General features: G+C 33.0%; 1 protein-coding gene across 1 annotated transcript in view; it reads right to left on the bottom strand.

The window, feature by feature from the left end:
• The window catches only part of ADGRL3 (adhesion G protein-coupled receptor L3), an 866,124-nt gene that overhangs the window by 669,754 nt on the left and 181,239 nt on the right, over window positions 1–15,131 (bottom strand). The window lies entirely within an intron of this gene.

Genomic DNA, 15,131 nt, shown 5'->3' with positions numbered 1-15,131 from the left:
CACACTGAAGCACTAACCCCCAAATCGATTATATTTGGAGATGGGGCATTTACAGAAGTAAATAAGGTTAAATAAAGTCATAAGGATAAAGCTCCAATCCAACAGGATTATTGTCTCTATAAAAGAGAAATCAGAGAGCTCCCTCCCACTATTTCTTTCTCCATGCACATGTATGGAGGAAAGGCCATGTGAAGACATCACAAGAAGGCAGTCATTTGCAAGCCAGGAGGAGAGGTGTCACCAGCAACCAAAAGGCACCCTGAGATGGGACTTCTAGCTTCCAGGACTGAGAGAAAATACTTTTTTGTTATTTAAGCCACCCAGACTATGCTGTTTTTCTTATGGCAGCCTGACCAAATACAGTAGGTAACCAAAAAGATGTGAATGAATGAATAAAAGAAGGGAGGGGGGAACCCTTTACCTTTAATTCACTTTTCATGACAAAGAACAGCATTTAATATAACTTTCTGGCATTTGCCAGCCTTTATTCATTCTGCTAAAGGGAAAGAAGGACTTCTCTAGCTGATGCGTTTAGGAAAAGAACATGACACAGCCAGCTCTTTCCTTTTCCCTGTCCTCTCTGTGAGCTGCTAGGCACACACATGAAACACAGATTCTGATGTTTTACACCATACCATAAATTTCACAGTGGCGTCACCCTACATGGAGAGGTCTATATGCATCCTGATGAGCTTGAAACTGCTTAATTCTGGGATGGAACATTAGGGAGCCGAAGGCAGCCATCTGTGTAAGCTACATTTTCCAACCACTTTATTAACATTTTGACCTCCTTCTACTCAAATTCCTGTCAATTTGATTAAAACTCATGTGGAAAAAAAAATGCTATGAATTGGATCTATGAAATCCACATAGATGATGTTACAATTATTTCAAAATAGAATGGATCATCAAATATTCAAATGATCAATGGAAACTATATAATTTTAAAATGTAATTCTGAATGCACAGTGTTTACTAATTTTTGTCATGCAGGTAGGCAACACACTTTGAATGTTGATAAACAAATAACCTTTCCATCAAAAACAAAAATCAAAATATAAAAAAAACAGGGTTTAAGAAATGACAGCTCAAGAGATTGATCGGCCACACTGTTTTTGTGTGTCCCACAAGCCTAGAATAGTTTTTTTCAGATTTTATAATAGTCAAAAAAAATCAAAAAAAGAATATTTCATGACATTTGCAAGTTATATGAACCACAAACCTCAGTGTATTTTGAACTTTTATTGGAACACAGCAAAGCTCATTTTTTACCATACTGACTACAGCTGCCTTTGTATTCCAATAGCAGAGTTCAGCAGTTCGCAGGAAGACTACATGTCCTGCAAAGCCCAAAATGTTTAGTACCTGGCCCTTTATAGAGATAGTTTGCTGACCTCTGCATCAGACAAATGGTCTATAAAATGATGCTTGATTTTAAAGTCTGACCCACTGGCATTCATCCATGTCTAAGTATTAACAGAGAAATACTTAATCTATGTTATCTTATCTGAATATATGTTACAAGTTTCTGGACTATATCCTAAGAAATATTAATCTGATCAGCACTTTCAATACTTAGAAATGAAAATGCAGATAAATCTTTGTCCTTACTTTTACTTACTTTCAGCAAAAAAGTCACTAGCTCATATGCTCCTTGAAACATATAAACTCACATAATGACAAACTTAGTATAACTAAGCCCATAATAGATGCTCAATGAAGCACTACTATAATATATGAAAAACTCCTTATCTGAGCAGGCCTCTTTTGTTCTTACAGCATACACACTTCTCACTCATGTTTGTGTGTGTATATATATACTATTTAATAGTATGTAACATTTTTTCCAATATACTCTATTAAACCCTAAATATTACGTTTTTATCAAAAGGGATATATATATATAAATAACATATATATAAATAACACAAAAGCTTAATAATTATTAACCCAATTCTTGAGTAAAGTGTATTCTTCAAAAAAACTTCTCCAAATAACATTTTACCTTTAGTGATCCGTGTCTTCAACTACTTTTTACTGTTAACAATCATCTTATGATCCAATTCACAACATGCCCTAGATTAGTCTCATTTCTTCCTTGGGATTCTTTTCATTTTGATGATAAAAGTGAACTTAATAAAAATTGAACTTTAAATAGCTGTCTTAACCCAAATGTTCAAAATGAAAGACTATAACAAAAACCCAGTACTAGGGATCCCTGGGTGGCGCAGCGGTTTGGCGCCTGCCTTTGGCCCAGGGCGCGATCCTGGAGACCCGGGATCGAATCCCATGTCAGGCTCCCGGTGCATGGAGCCTGCTTCTCCCTCTGCCTGTGTCTCTGCCTCTCTCTGTGTGTGTGTGACTATCATAAATACATAAAAATTTAAAAAATAAAAAAATAAAAAAAAACAGTACTACAATTCTATGTATTTAAAAAGTTTTTCAGTGAAAAAAAAAAAAACCTCTCCCCCCAATGTATTAGCATGAGTCCCCTCAAATCATATTCTGCAGATATTTAAAAATATTCATTTTTAAAATGAAAATTGAATACATTAAAAAATGCAAAAGGTGCTATAAAAATAATCATTTAAAATCTAATGAAAATACAGCAGCCACATGAGAATTACAACAGACCTTTCAGTGTACTGCACAAACACGTGACATACTATTAAGCAAATATAATTAAGGACAAGGGAGCCGGACTTTTTTTTTTTTTTTTTTAACTTTAGCTGCACATATGGAGCATTTTGTTTCACTTCTGGTTTACTTTCTTTTAATCAAAGACCCCCACTGTAATGCCTTCACACAGGGCTCAGTGTTGCAGTTACCATGGAAACCATAATTCTGAATGTCCTAACTTGTGTGATTAAAATTTAACACAAAGTAACATTGATAGTCTCCCTCATTTCCACTACCACCAATATCCAATTCTAATTAGCAGCACAATAACTGGTTTGGAGGGAATAAAGAGCTCTGACTACTATAGCCTCACATTGCCAGTTATTCACAGGGAATCTCATGGACAATATATAGTGATGGTACTCTTTCAAAAAATGCCGGATTTAAACAGAGGAATTATTTCTAGTTGACTTTCTACTCTTCTCTAAAAAATAAAATATATAATTTTCTCCTTACATAGGATAAGATTTTTTGAAATTTATACTTAACTTGCTTATTCAATTGCAACAAAAGCTTTTCATAATGGTCTAATATACTAACACAATAAAAAACTATATGACATTTTAATTCCTCAAGTCCACTTGTAATAATTATATTCATTTCTATAATTATTAGAATGCTCTCCTCAACATGGAATTAACCCTTCTAGATATAGTAATCTTTAAGATATGACATATACAAAACCTTTTTACTTAACGAACACTTAAAAATCCAACTGGATACTTTCCCTTTTCATTCTTTTTTTTATGAGTATGCTAATAACAGCTGATAAACTCTCAGTACTCCATTAAGGAAATATATGCTCTCTTGCTGATTATTTTGATTTACAGAAAATTATATTGTCTCAGGGGCACAATTGCACTGATCATATGCTCCAGTTCTTATCGCCAATGCTTATAACTAAGCATAAATTTTTTGCATTAGTCAACACAACATTTTGAATTTGGAAGTTATACTCTGTCATTCTGACTGAGTTTCTTGTCTACCTCATCATATATAAGAGCAAACATGAATGACATTCTTCCCCAATCCTAAAATCCCAAAGGAAAGATTAAGTTTACACAGAAAGAAGAAAGATTTTAAATATTAAACATTTAGAGTCAGGAGGATATCTTAGTCATTAAGTCCAGTGCTCTCAAAATTTAAAGTAGAAATTGAGGCCCAATGAAGTTAAATGATATCCTTAATATATGCCATAAGAGAGCCAGTACTAGTTCATTGAGGTACTCATTTAGCATTTTTATTCATTCACTACACAAGAATGACATTTCTATTATTAATTGACAACCTTTTTCTACTTTTAATTATAAAGCTAAATACCTTAAAAATACAAAGTATATATAATATTTTAAAACAGATATTGAAAATTAATAAGATTAACCCAAAAGATGAAATAGGGACAAATTAATAATTTTGTTAGACATGAATGCCTAATATATGATTTGTCATTTAAAAATTTGATTTTATACTGGAAACAATCTGCTTTCAAGATTACATCATGAGCCATATAATACACTTTCAAAGTCAGTGCTAAACTAGTCAGCAGTGCCCTTTATCAATTAATATTAATTCCTAGTATGAAAAATATTTTTAAAACAATCTTATTCATTAGTTTCACATAGTTCATTTAATGCTATTTATCTGTTAGTAAAGATCTGGCTATTAAGTAAGCAATTTTTACTTCAAATTCCATTTTGACATTTGAATAAATAATAATTTTAGTAATCTCTGTCTATAGACAATATTGATTTCCGTATACTTTCTACGTACAAGTAAGGGATTGTCCTCTCCTATAAATGGTCCATTCAGAACTTTTATTTCTCATTAGAATATGTGAATAAATTCAAGTTACCCTTGTATAAGTTATTCTTCCCTTTTCCCCCAAAAAAGAATGAAGGAGAAAAAAGGACTGGTGTAGGGAATGTGCAGAGGGGGACAGGGGTTAGAGAGACAGTTATGGAAGGAAAAAAAGCACATGCAAAAGTGAAGAGGAGAAGAAAGATAGGATTTCTTTATTTACATGTTCTCTACACAAAATCTGATATGGTTATTTAAATAACTATTAGATTTGAAAGGTCCTTTGAATAAGTCAGTTCATATTTCAGGAGCATATCAAGTAAGTCAAACGTGTAAAAGTTAAAAAAAAAAAAAAGGCATTCTGCATCAGGGACCCCCTAAATGGAGCCGGAGAATAAAGGTGTACAGAGGAAGCCAAAATGAGAGAGTGGTCAGCCAGAAAGACGTAAAAAAGATATTATTTTACTATGTAATAGTGAATCAGATTAATATTTATAGACAGGATTATTACAAATTAAACTTGCTCAACAAGTCTGGATGAAGATTTTAAATATGAAATTCTTTTTCTTTTAAGATTTTATTTATTTATTATGAGAGACATGGAGAGAGAGAGGCAGAGACACAGGCAGAGGGAGAAGCAGGCTCCATGCAGGGAGCCCGACGTGGGACTCAATCCCGGGACTCCAGGATCACGCCCTGGGCCGAAGGCAGATGCCCAACTGCTGAGCTACCCAGAGATCCCTAAATATGAAATTCTTTACTATATTTTAAGAATTAAAAGATGAGAAAAAAGATAAACTAACTTATCTCAATAAAATATTACATTATTTAGGTTGAACTATGATGCCATTTTACTGTCAACATATTTACAGGCTAATAATTCTCAACCCATGATACCTATAAAAAGTCTACTAAAATTGGTATTTTCTATCAATCAAAATCCAAAATTCAAAGCTCAATCCTCCTAATTTCTATCTTTAGAGTTTCAAAGGCTGTTTCTTCATTAGGAAATTAGTTTATCACATCCGCTTCAACTATTCCTTAATGTTAATTTATGGACATATCAACAAAGGGCACTGACAAATTTTCAGGATTGTATTTTCTATAAAACATTGTTCAATGATTTTTTTCTTAAGGCAAATACATCAAAACAAATATCACTCTGTTATTTCATCATGCAGAGGGCAGGCTATTGGATGTGACAAGGACTTCTAAATTATTATGTGAATGGTTTACCCCAAAAATTTCAACAGAGCATCAACTTACAAAGTCCAGATTTACTTCCCTTTTTAAAATACAGTGTGCTAATGGTGCTTCACTGACCAATTTATTAATCATATATTCCATTTCTACAACTACACACCCAAACCATCTTTGCAATAAAATCCAGAGAATGAAAATCTTTAATATAATCTTTAACGTCCTTCTTTGAAAAAAAGGATTTCTTTTATTTTATTCATTTATTCATGAGAGACACACAGAGACAGAGAGAGAGGCAGAGACACAGGCAGAGGGAAAAGCAGGCTCCATGCAGGGAACCCGACATGGGACTCGATCTCGGGACTCCAGGATCACGCCCTGGGCTGAAGGCAGCGCTAAACTGTTGAACCACCGAGGGATCCCCAGAAAAAAAGAAAAAAGGATTCTTAAAGAGATCCAATATACCACCTTTGGAGCCTGAAAGGACCAATTACTATTTTTAAATTTTTTTATGGGAGATTAGCAACTCCTGTGGCTATTCAAAGATAGGTACCTACATGTGGCACTAAGAAAATAAAAGAAACAAAACAGGACGAATCTCAACCAGCATTAGAAACACTAACTAACTCTAACTCTGTGGTGCAAAAGAGGGAGGCAAAGTTCATGAGGACCTAAATACTACCTTACTAGAAATTGAGAGGCAGAAAGATGCTGTGAAAAACATCCTAATGGTGGTCTCTGAAGCAGTTTTAAAAATCAGGACCTGGACACCTGGGTGGTTCAGTGGTTGAGTGTCTGCCTTCGGCTCAGGGCGTAATCCCAGGGTCCTGATCCAGTCCTGCATCGGCTCCCTGCGAGGAGCGTTCTCCCTCTGCCTATGTTTTTGCCTCTCTCTGAGTGTCTCTCATGAATAAACAAAACTAAAAAAAAAAAAAAAGAAAGAAAGAAATCAGGACCTCCAGAGATTATGTGCTTTCACATTTTCATATCTTCACATTTGCCCCACTTTCCTTTTTGTTATCTTTGACTATGAGTATTTAATATTAGCCAGACCCACAGCAATGGAGAGTAATTGGATTAGTTACATCTGTCCCGTTCCTTAATTTATTTTGTGATTTTTTTGGAATTCAAAAAGTTTTGTGAAAAGAAAGCAAAAGTGTTACAGGGGGGAAAAAAGAGAGACTATATTGATATGGAAGAAAGAAAAATCTTGGGTTTAAAAGCCCTAACTTTATCTAATTTTGTAATAATTACTGCATGATGATGTAATGATTTGATGACATTTTATATAAAAACGAATTAGAAACTTCATTATTATTGTATATTATTTTATAATTTTAACATTATATTAAAAAGGAATAATGAAACATAAATCCTTATTCTCCTAAACCAAATTTCCATTCCTCTCAGTAGTAACAGTAATATTATCTTCCTTATTAGATTAATAAACAATTACATAAATTACATGAACATTTGTTTCATAATATGTAGGACATAATAGATACCAAATTATATAAATTTGAACATGATAAGTATCAAGATAAAAAAAAAACAGTGAAAGCACTATCCAAATATATGTTTTGGGGGTCAAGTTGTACCTTAATCTATTTATGGGAAAATACATGGATTTATAGTAAACTTATAGTTAAGTGCATTATACATTAACAACAATAAAGGTTTTCTTCTTAGATGAGTTACTTGGATGTGGCAGAGAAGACAGTGACTAGGAAAGCCACAAGTGTGCTGGGTTACTCTTAACTTTTACCTATACAACATGTTGTCAGAGATCAAAGTGCTTCAAATGATAATATACTCAAAAACTTAGTTCAAATCCATCAAGTTGGCGATAATTTTCCAAAGTAAGTCAGAATAGGAATTTTTCCTTCCAGAATAACATCACAAATGTGTTCAGTGTAACATGATATGTGACTAGTCCCATAAAAGTTTTAGAAAACCAAGTTTTGGTTGATATAGGGCATTATCAACAATAGTAAATTTAAAATCTTTAATATCATTAACAGGCCAATATTATAATTGAGGCTGTAGTCTAAATATATTAAACATGAATATACATAATGTGAAAAATAAAATGTTATTTTTAGAAGTTTAAACCTAATTACAAGTTCACTTTCTGCTACAGCTGAAGTTAAAAGAATTTCGTTACTGGGTATCATGTAGGTACAGGAAATGTGTCAAGCATTTGGGTGAAATGAACAATCTAGGTAGCACTTCACAAATAAATCCTTTCCCTTTTGGCCAAAACAGGCTATAATAAACATTATTTGAAATGTGTATCTCAATTCAAATGTGGTCTTCAATCCATGGTGAATAGTTTGATGAAGACTCCTTTAGTTCATTATTCCTTGTTTGTGTAATAGCATTAGCACAATGTGCCCTCTCAGAAAATGGATGAAAAACCTACTAGTGTTACTCTTCCTAAACAAGCAGTTGAGTTAATCTCTTCCATATCAATACTTCCCAAATTTTTTACAGTATTAAATTTACTGCCTGACATTCTAACTAAAGCCCATGCCAGTCAAAACATCTGCTATCCTACCATTCCTTATTAATTTCAAATAGGTTGCAATTGGCTACTTTTTAAATGAAACCATTAATTTATTGTGGTATTTTGCTGAATGGATTTCATAACCTGCCATAATCCTCATTTTTTTTTATTTATTGTATGATTAGCCTCTTAGTATGTTTTACATGTGGCTAAGAAATAGTCCAGTCAAGATAGAAAGCACCTGAAATAGCACAGTACAGTGAAGCAAAGTTATTAGAAATAATCTGTATAGCCTTTGCCCACGGATAATTTTTCAGAACCTCTATACTCAGCAAAGGTTTTATGATACACTTCCTCTGCTCTTTTCCTATTAGTGATTCTTTTCAAAGGTGGTATCAGAGGGAATTACTGCTAAAATATTTACTGATAAATGTATAGCGATAAGAAGCATTCATTTTCTTTGGGTATTTATATATACCCAGAATAAATGTCAAGCTTTCGTTTTCAAATACTTATCACTAGATTATCCGTAAATGGACAATCCAAAAATATTGCTAATTCAGTGCATTTAATCAGGAATGAAATGAAATTGAAATGAAATAGAAATCTATTAAAACCTGTATGTATGGGAGAGTTAATAACACGGGAAGATTCCTCTACTCACAGCTGAGAACTCTGAGACACAATATAACAAAAAGGGTTTGTCTACAAAATTCAGTTTCTTCAAATTTACAATAGAGAGTTTATATGATTACACATGCATCACCACCAAGTTTTATAAAAATCTAGCCATTCACAATTTTTAGCAACAAAGCCAGCAAACAACTGCTTGCTTCCATTACACTTGTAAGAGGCAATTTGAGAAGTTACTCCCCAGGAATTAAATTTTGTGGATAAACATTTTAGCTAATTGCATTATTGTCCTCAGAACATTGAAGGCAGCACTAAGCCAAACCAAGAAATCCAATTTATTTCTTTTTTTTTTTCTTAAGCAATTAAATTCTCTTCCACTAACACATTTTAGGACTCAAGAAAAAATGCATATACTACATATTAGATGGATGGGAAAGATATAAAAGAAAGTTTTGTTTAAGTGTAAAATTTGTGTTTTAAAGAAGGGAAAATGTTGTCCCCCTTGGACAAAATATATTCTAAAGGTATATATTTCAAAGTTTATATAAAAGTGCAGTGAAGAGAGTTCATTTGAACTTTCATCAGTGCTGAGACTTCTATTTGCCAACAGAATACGGAATACTGTAGATGCTAGTTATATCCTCCCTGCAATGTTTTTTTTTTTTATCTGATTGTTTTACCCCCACCTTTGATCCATCTCTTACATTTCTAAGACATATTGCACTTTAAAACAACAGTATCACAATAATTCTTCATAATTAGGTCTCTACTAAATATTGAACAATATAAAAAAGGTCTCTTTATATATCCTTAAATTTCCTCTTAAGTATCTTTACCTAATACTCTATCACTCTGAAAAATTATCCTCCAGAACAGAGTATTCCCTATTCTCTAATGAGTACTCTGGCCCCGTCACCATTCTCTTAGAATTCCCATTCTCTTTTCTTGGTAGTAAATATGCAATCAGTTCTGCAAAGTTTTCCAAGGCCTTTTATTCAGAATTAATTACTTCCTTTTTCTCATGTTTTACTATAGTACTTAGCATATTGTAATATAGCTAATTGCGCATGTTTCTGTATCTCCAGCTAGATTTGAATTTTTTTTTAGGTTAGGAGAGCATAATCAATCCAGAAGACAGCAGAGGTCTTATACACACCAGTACTAAAATAATATGTGCTAAATAAATGACTTTTAAAAAATTAAAATTAATATGTTTTAATCTTCATTCCTCTTCAAGATTTACGCCATTCCTTAGCCTTTGAAATATGTTACTTCATAAAGTAGTAGTTATTCCGCATTAAGCATATACAACCAAAACTGATATTTTTGAATTAGTCTCCCCTTCTTGTGAGTATTTAAGCTTTAAATTAATTCAGAAAATGCATATTTACTTCAAAAAAATGAGAATTTGTTATGAAGCTTATGTTTAATAATTAAGGGGAGATATGAATTAAATTTGTGTTGCCATTAGAAATTCCAGAGAAAACCACATATAACAATTCTCAATAGAATCATATAATTCTAAAAAATAGGAATATAAATTTATATTTGCTCATATTTACTTAATATAAAACAAAATCCAGAATTTTTCAAGTTATGAAAGTTTTAAAAAACAATAGGGAAGTTAATAATTCTATAATATCCAAGGTTTCTGGAATACTTAGTGCATTTGTTTTTCAAAACACCAAAACTGGGGGACCTGGATGGCTCAGGCGGTCAAGCATCTGCCTTGGGCTCAAGTCCCAGGATCAAACCCCACGTCAAGCTCCCACTCAGTGTGGAGTCCGTTTCTCCCTCTCTCTCTGCCCTTCTCCCTGTTTGTGCTCTCTCTCTCTCTAATAAATAAAATCTTTTAAAAAACTACACACATCAAAACTTTTTTTTTAAATTGCATGTACTCGTCAAAGTTTTAAAAAATGTATTTTATGTATCCATGCCTTCTGACAAAGTATATTAAACACACACACTAACTTTTTCTTCTCAATGATCCAAGATCATCACAGAATTGCAGCATCTTATTTTTTTTTAAAGCAAGAAGGTCCTTTATGGATAATCTAGTGCTGTCCTCACTAATTGGACAAATGAGAATTCTATAATCCAGAGAGATTATATGATGTTCCCTGGGTGTCATTACAACTTAATGGCAAGACCAGGCCTTGAGTAAAGGTAACTTGATCCAGAGTTCTTCCTAATAGGAACCACATTTGCAAAATGTGTGTAACGCAAAGGCTCTGAGATACTATAAAAACTGTGTTCTGTCATGTAACAATCCACCCTGTTATAGTTACTAAATTTTTTACTAATAATTTTAGTGGTTATGTAGTCCTCATTGTTAATACACAAAGTCAAAACTCATGGTTAGTTTTTACTGTATCTATTCTTGTATAATTTGGTAATACTACTCTGCCACAGAGCCAGCATAGTGGGAGGTGATGATCTGAAGAAAGACTCAGAGTCCCACAACTCTGCTGGCTCTTCAATGCCAGATGACCAAATTTGTTATTACTTACCACAAACTATTTTCTCATAAGGGTCTTTTCTATGTAAAAAGCACACGGGCTTTAGTTAGAAAAAAACACCTGAATTCAATACAACTGAATACAGCTGCACCCAGTGCAGAAAGGGTTAACCTTTAGTTTTGTGTGGTTAGTTGTTTTAGGGTAACTTACTAAAGAAAAAAGACATATTCTTAAAGAAAAAATATTTATTTATTATTTATTAAAGTTATTAATAAATAAATTATTAAAGTTTTATTAATAAATAAATAAATATCGTTGAAGGAAAAATCTTAAAGTCAGCATTTTTCCACTTGGATGATATAATTTTTCCTACCAAAACTCAGAGAGCAATAAAACCAGGTCCTGACTAGTCAGACTAGTGTGAAAAAATAACAGCACTTGAAGAAGACAAGTTTCTGCAATACATTAATTTAAGTAATAACAGTGTCACTTGGAATATAAATAAGAGAGGATCCCTGGGTGGCTCAGTGGTTTAGCTCCCGCCTTTGGCCTAGGGCATGATCCTGGAGTCCCAGCATCCAGTCCTGAGTCAGGATTGCTGCATGGAGCCTGCTTCTCCCTCTGCCTGTGTCTCTGCCCACCCTCCTCTCTCTCTGTGTCTATCATGAATAAATAAATAAGATCTTTTTTAAAAAAGAATATAAATAAAAAAGAAACAAGAACAAAATCCAGTAAGACAAAATAAAACTCAGAAATATTTTAAAAATCATGTATGTGCACTTATCAGGTTGACCCAAAGGTCCAACTCTTAGATATTTACCTCAAAGAAATAAAAATTTGTGTACACACCTACACACACAACATACGAATGTTTGTAGTAGCATTATTTTCATCAAAAACTAGAAACAACCTAGAAGTTCTTCAACAGGTAGATAAATGAACTGTGAGACATCCATATAATAGAATATTGCCCAGCCATAAGGAGGAAATGAATTATTGATATACTCAAAAAACAAGGATGAATCTCAAGGGCATTATGAAAAGCGATAGAAGTCAGTCTCAAAAGACTACTTACTGTAATAATTCATTTACAAGACACTCTGAAAAAGCTAAAAACATAGACTCAAGTATTATGGAATAAAGAACAGATTAGCAGTTCCTAGGGGTTACAGACAGAGGCTGGAATGACTACTAAGGGACAGCACAAGAAAATTTTGAGGTTATATAACTATTTTATACCCAATTATAGTGATGAAAACACAATTCCATATAAGCCTTAAATCTCAAAGAATTGCACACAGAATACAAAACAAAACAAAAACTTATAAGCATAGATAGATGTACAAATAACAGACATGGCTGCATGTGTATATACATTTGTTAAAATTCCTCAAATATTTACAATGGTTAATTTCAAACATGTACTCAATAAAAAGTTTTTTAAATGTATATACCTAATTTAAAAAGTCATAAAAAAATAAAAATTAAAAAAAAAATAAAAAGTCATAAACAAATCATTCTCCTGGGGGAAAAAAGTAAAAAGCCAATAATGAAATGATTTTTAGCTTTTAGCCCTGGCACAAAATCCCAATCTATAAATATTTATAACATAAAGCAGGCTCTTTCCTCTTTTCAATATAGCATCCCTGATTCATTCAGAAATGAACAATCTTTTTGGAGCCATCATAATATTTTTTCACAATCATGTATTAAAGGCACTAGTGAACAGTTTAAGACGAAGATGTGGTAAAGTACAAGGATCAGGACACAAGATTCTGTCCTGGCCACTCCTAATTCAAGGTTTATGCATAAAAAAATAAGAAATAACAGGGACGCCTGGGTAGCTCAGTGGTTGAGCATCTGCCTTCGGCTCAGGGTGTGACCCTAGAGTCCAGGGATCAAGTCCCACATCAGGTTGCCTGCAAGGGAGCCTGCTTCTCCCTCTGCCTGTGTCTCTGCCTCTCCCTCTCTGTGTTTCTCACGAATAAAGAAATAAAACCTTTTAAACTATATGAAATAATTGAATAAAAACATCACAATCCTCTTACAGATTTGACTGGACTAGTACTTTTCAAATATCACCCATATTCAAGGTTAACTAAGGAAGTAAAAGGCTGTATATACATCCATACTGTTTACTCTCAACTAGTCTTTCTGTTTTATCTTTAAAGTATTGAGTTAAAGAATATGTTCAGGCATGTTCAAGATGAAAAAAACTGAAGGAGCCCTGTTTGCATTCCAAAAATTATGGTGGTCACTACACCTTGTTTGCCACAGCAGGAAAGGCATGGTGTTTAAAACAGACAGAGACTACAAAAAAAAAAAAAAAAAAAAGACAGGAGATGAAGAATGAACTTTGTTTACTCTGATCTCCAGCCTCTCTTAACACAAAACTTATCTATAATTATTTTGAGTGCTCAAATATTTAAAATTTTGTTTTTATTATTTTTTGCCGTAGTTTTAGGTATTTATTAGCACTGTTCTGAAGTGTAAATATTTTAGCTTTAGGTTAATGGGTCAGGTAAGGGCAGCCTGGGTGGCTCAGCGGTTTGGCACCTGCCTTCATCCCAGGGCGTGATCCTGGAGACCCGAGATCGAGTCCACGTCGGGCTCCCTGTGTGGAGCCTGCTTCTCCCTCTGCCTGTGTCTCTGCCTCTCTCTCTCTCTCTCTCTCTTCCTATGTCTCTCATGAATAAATAAATAAAATCTTAAAAAAAAATAATGGGTCAGGTAAGTGATGACATGTTACTTCATACAGAAATTGAAATTTGTAACAATAATCAAAGAAAAACGAAATTTTGATTCATAACTATTTTTCTGCCTTACATAGGTTTTAATTTCCTAAATGGCAAGTTTTTATCAGACATTTAAAATATGTTTAAAAATAATTAAAGGAAGAAGATGAAATATAAGCAATTTGACAGCTTATAAAAGTTGAAAAGAAATTTTAAGAAAATATATCAAAAGCTTCAAAAAAAATGAGTCATACCCTGGGACCTAGTAATTCTACTACTGAAAATCTATTTGAGGTAATAATAATCACCTATATATAAAATGCTGTATATAAATATATATCTCAATAGTACTTATAAGTAAAATGTAGTAAGATAACAGTGAAAAGCACCTTCTCCTTATATATTCATGTATATGTCTTTGTTTATTTAAAAGATAACTATGAGTATACACTATAATGGTAACCATAGATTCCTCTGGGTGTGGGACTATGAATAATTTAATATTCTCCCTTTGCAGCATTTTCTAAATTTTCTATAATGAGTATGCATCAATTTTACATATAAAATCTAATTAACATTTTAAACGATTAAAATTTAAATTGAGTACTTTTAATATATAAGGAGTTTCAACAAAATGTTTGGTGAACAGAGCAAAGTGCACCAAAAATACTGATCCATAGATAGTAAGTTATTGGTAATAACTTACTTAGCCTTTGTAAAACTCTATTTAAAAAGGTTTTAGTTTCATTTTTGGTGAAAAAGTAACTACTGTTGTTTTGCGTATACCCCACTTGCTGTTTACTGCTTCATGGCCCATTCTGTGGTTTAAGTAGTGGCTGACAACTTTTGCTTTGCTCAACTGACTGGCAGCTATCATTTGAATGCCAGACTTATCTTTATGCAAATTTCCAAAGGTCACCATTTATGCATGTAAATTCTGAAGGGCACTAACTCTACAGCTGACAGATTCTGACAGCCACTATATCTCCAAGAATGGAATAAGCAGGGATAACTGTCTGAATAATTAATGTGCTTTTACTCTGCCCATGGCCAGTTTTTACATCCTGTACTTTCTGACTGGTTTTGAAATTAATTAGAAAATGTAATTTCATAGCAAACCAA

Source organism: Canis lupus, chromosome 13 (assembly GCF_011100685.1).
Source record: "Canis lupus familiaris isolate Mischka breed German Shepherd chromosome 13, alternate assembly UU_Cfam_GSD_1.0, whole genome shotgun sequence".
Taxonomy (NCBI): Eukaryota; Metazoa; Chordata; class Mammalia; order Carnivora; family Canidae; genus Canis; species Canis lupus.
Note: the sequence above shows the minus strand (reverse complement) of the source record. Positions and strands in the feature narration are given on the sequence as shown.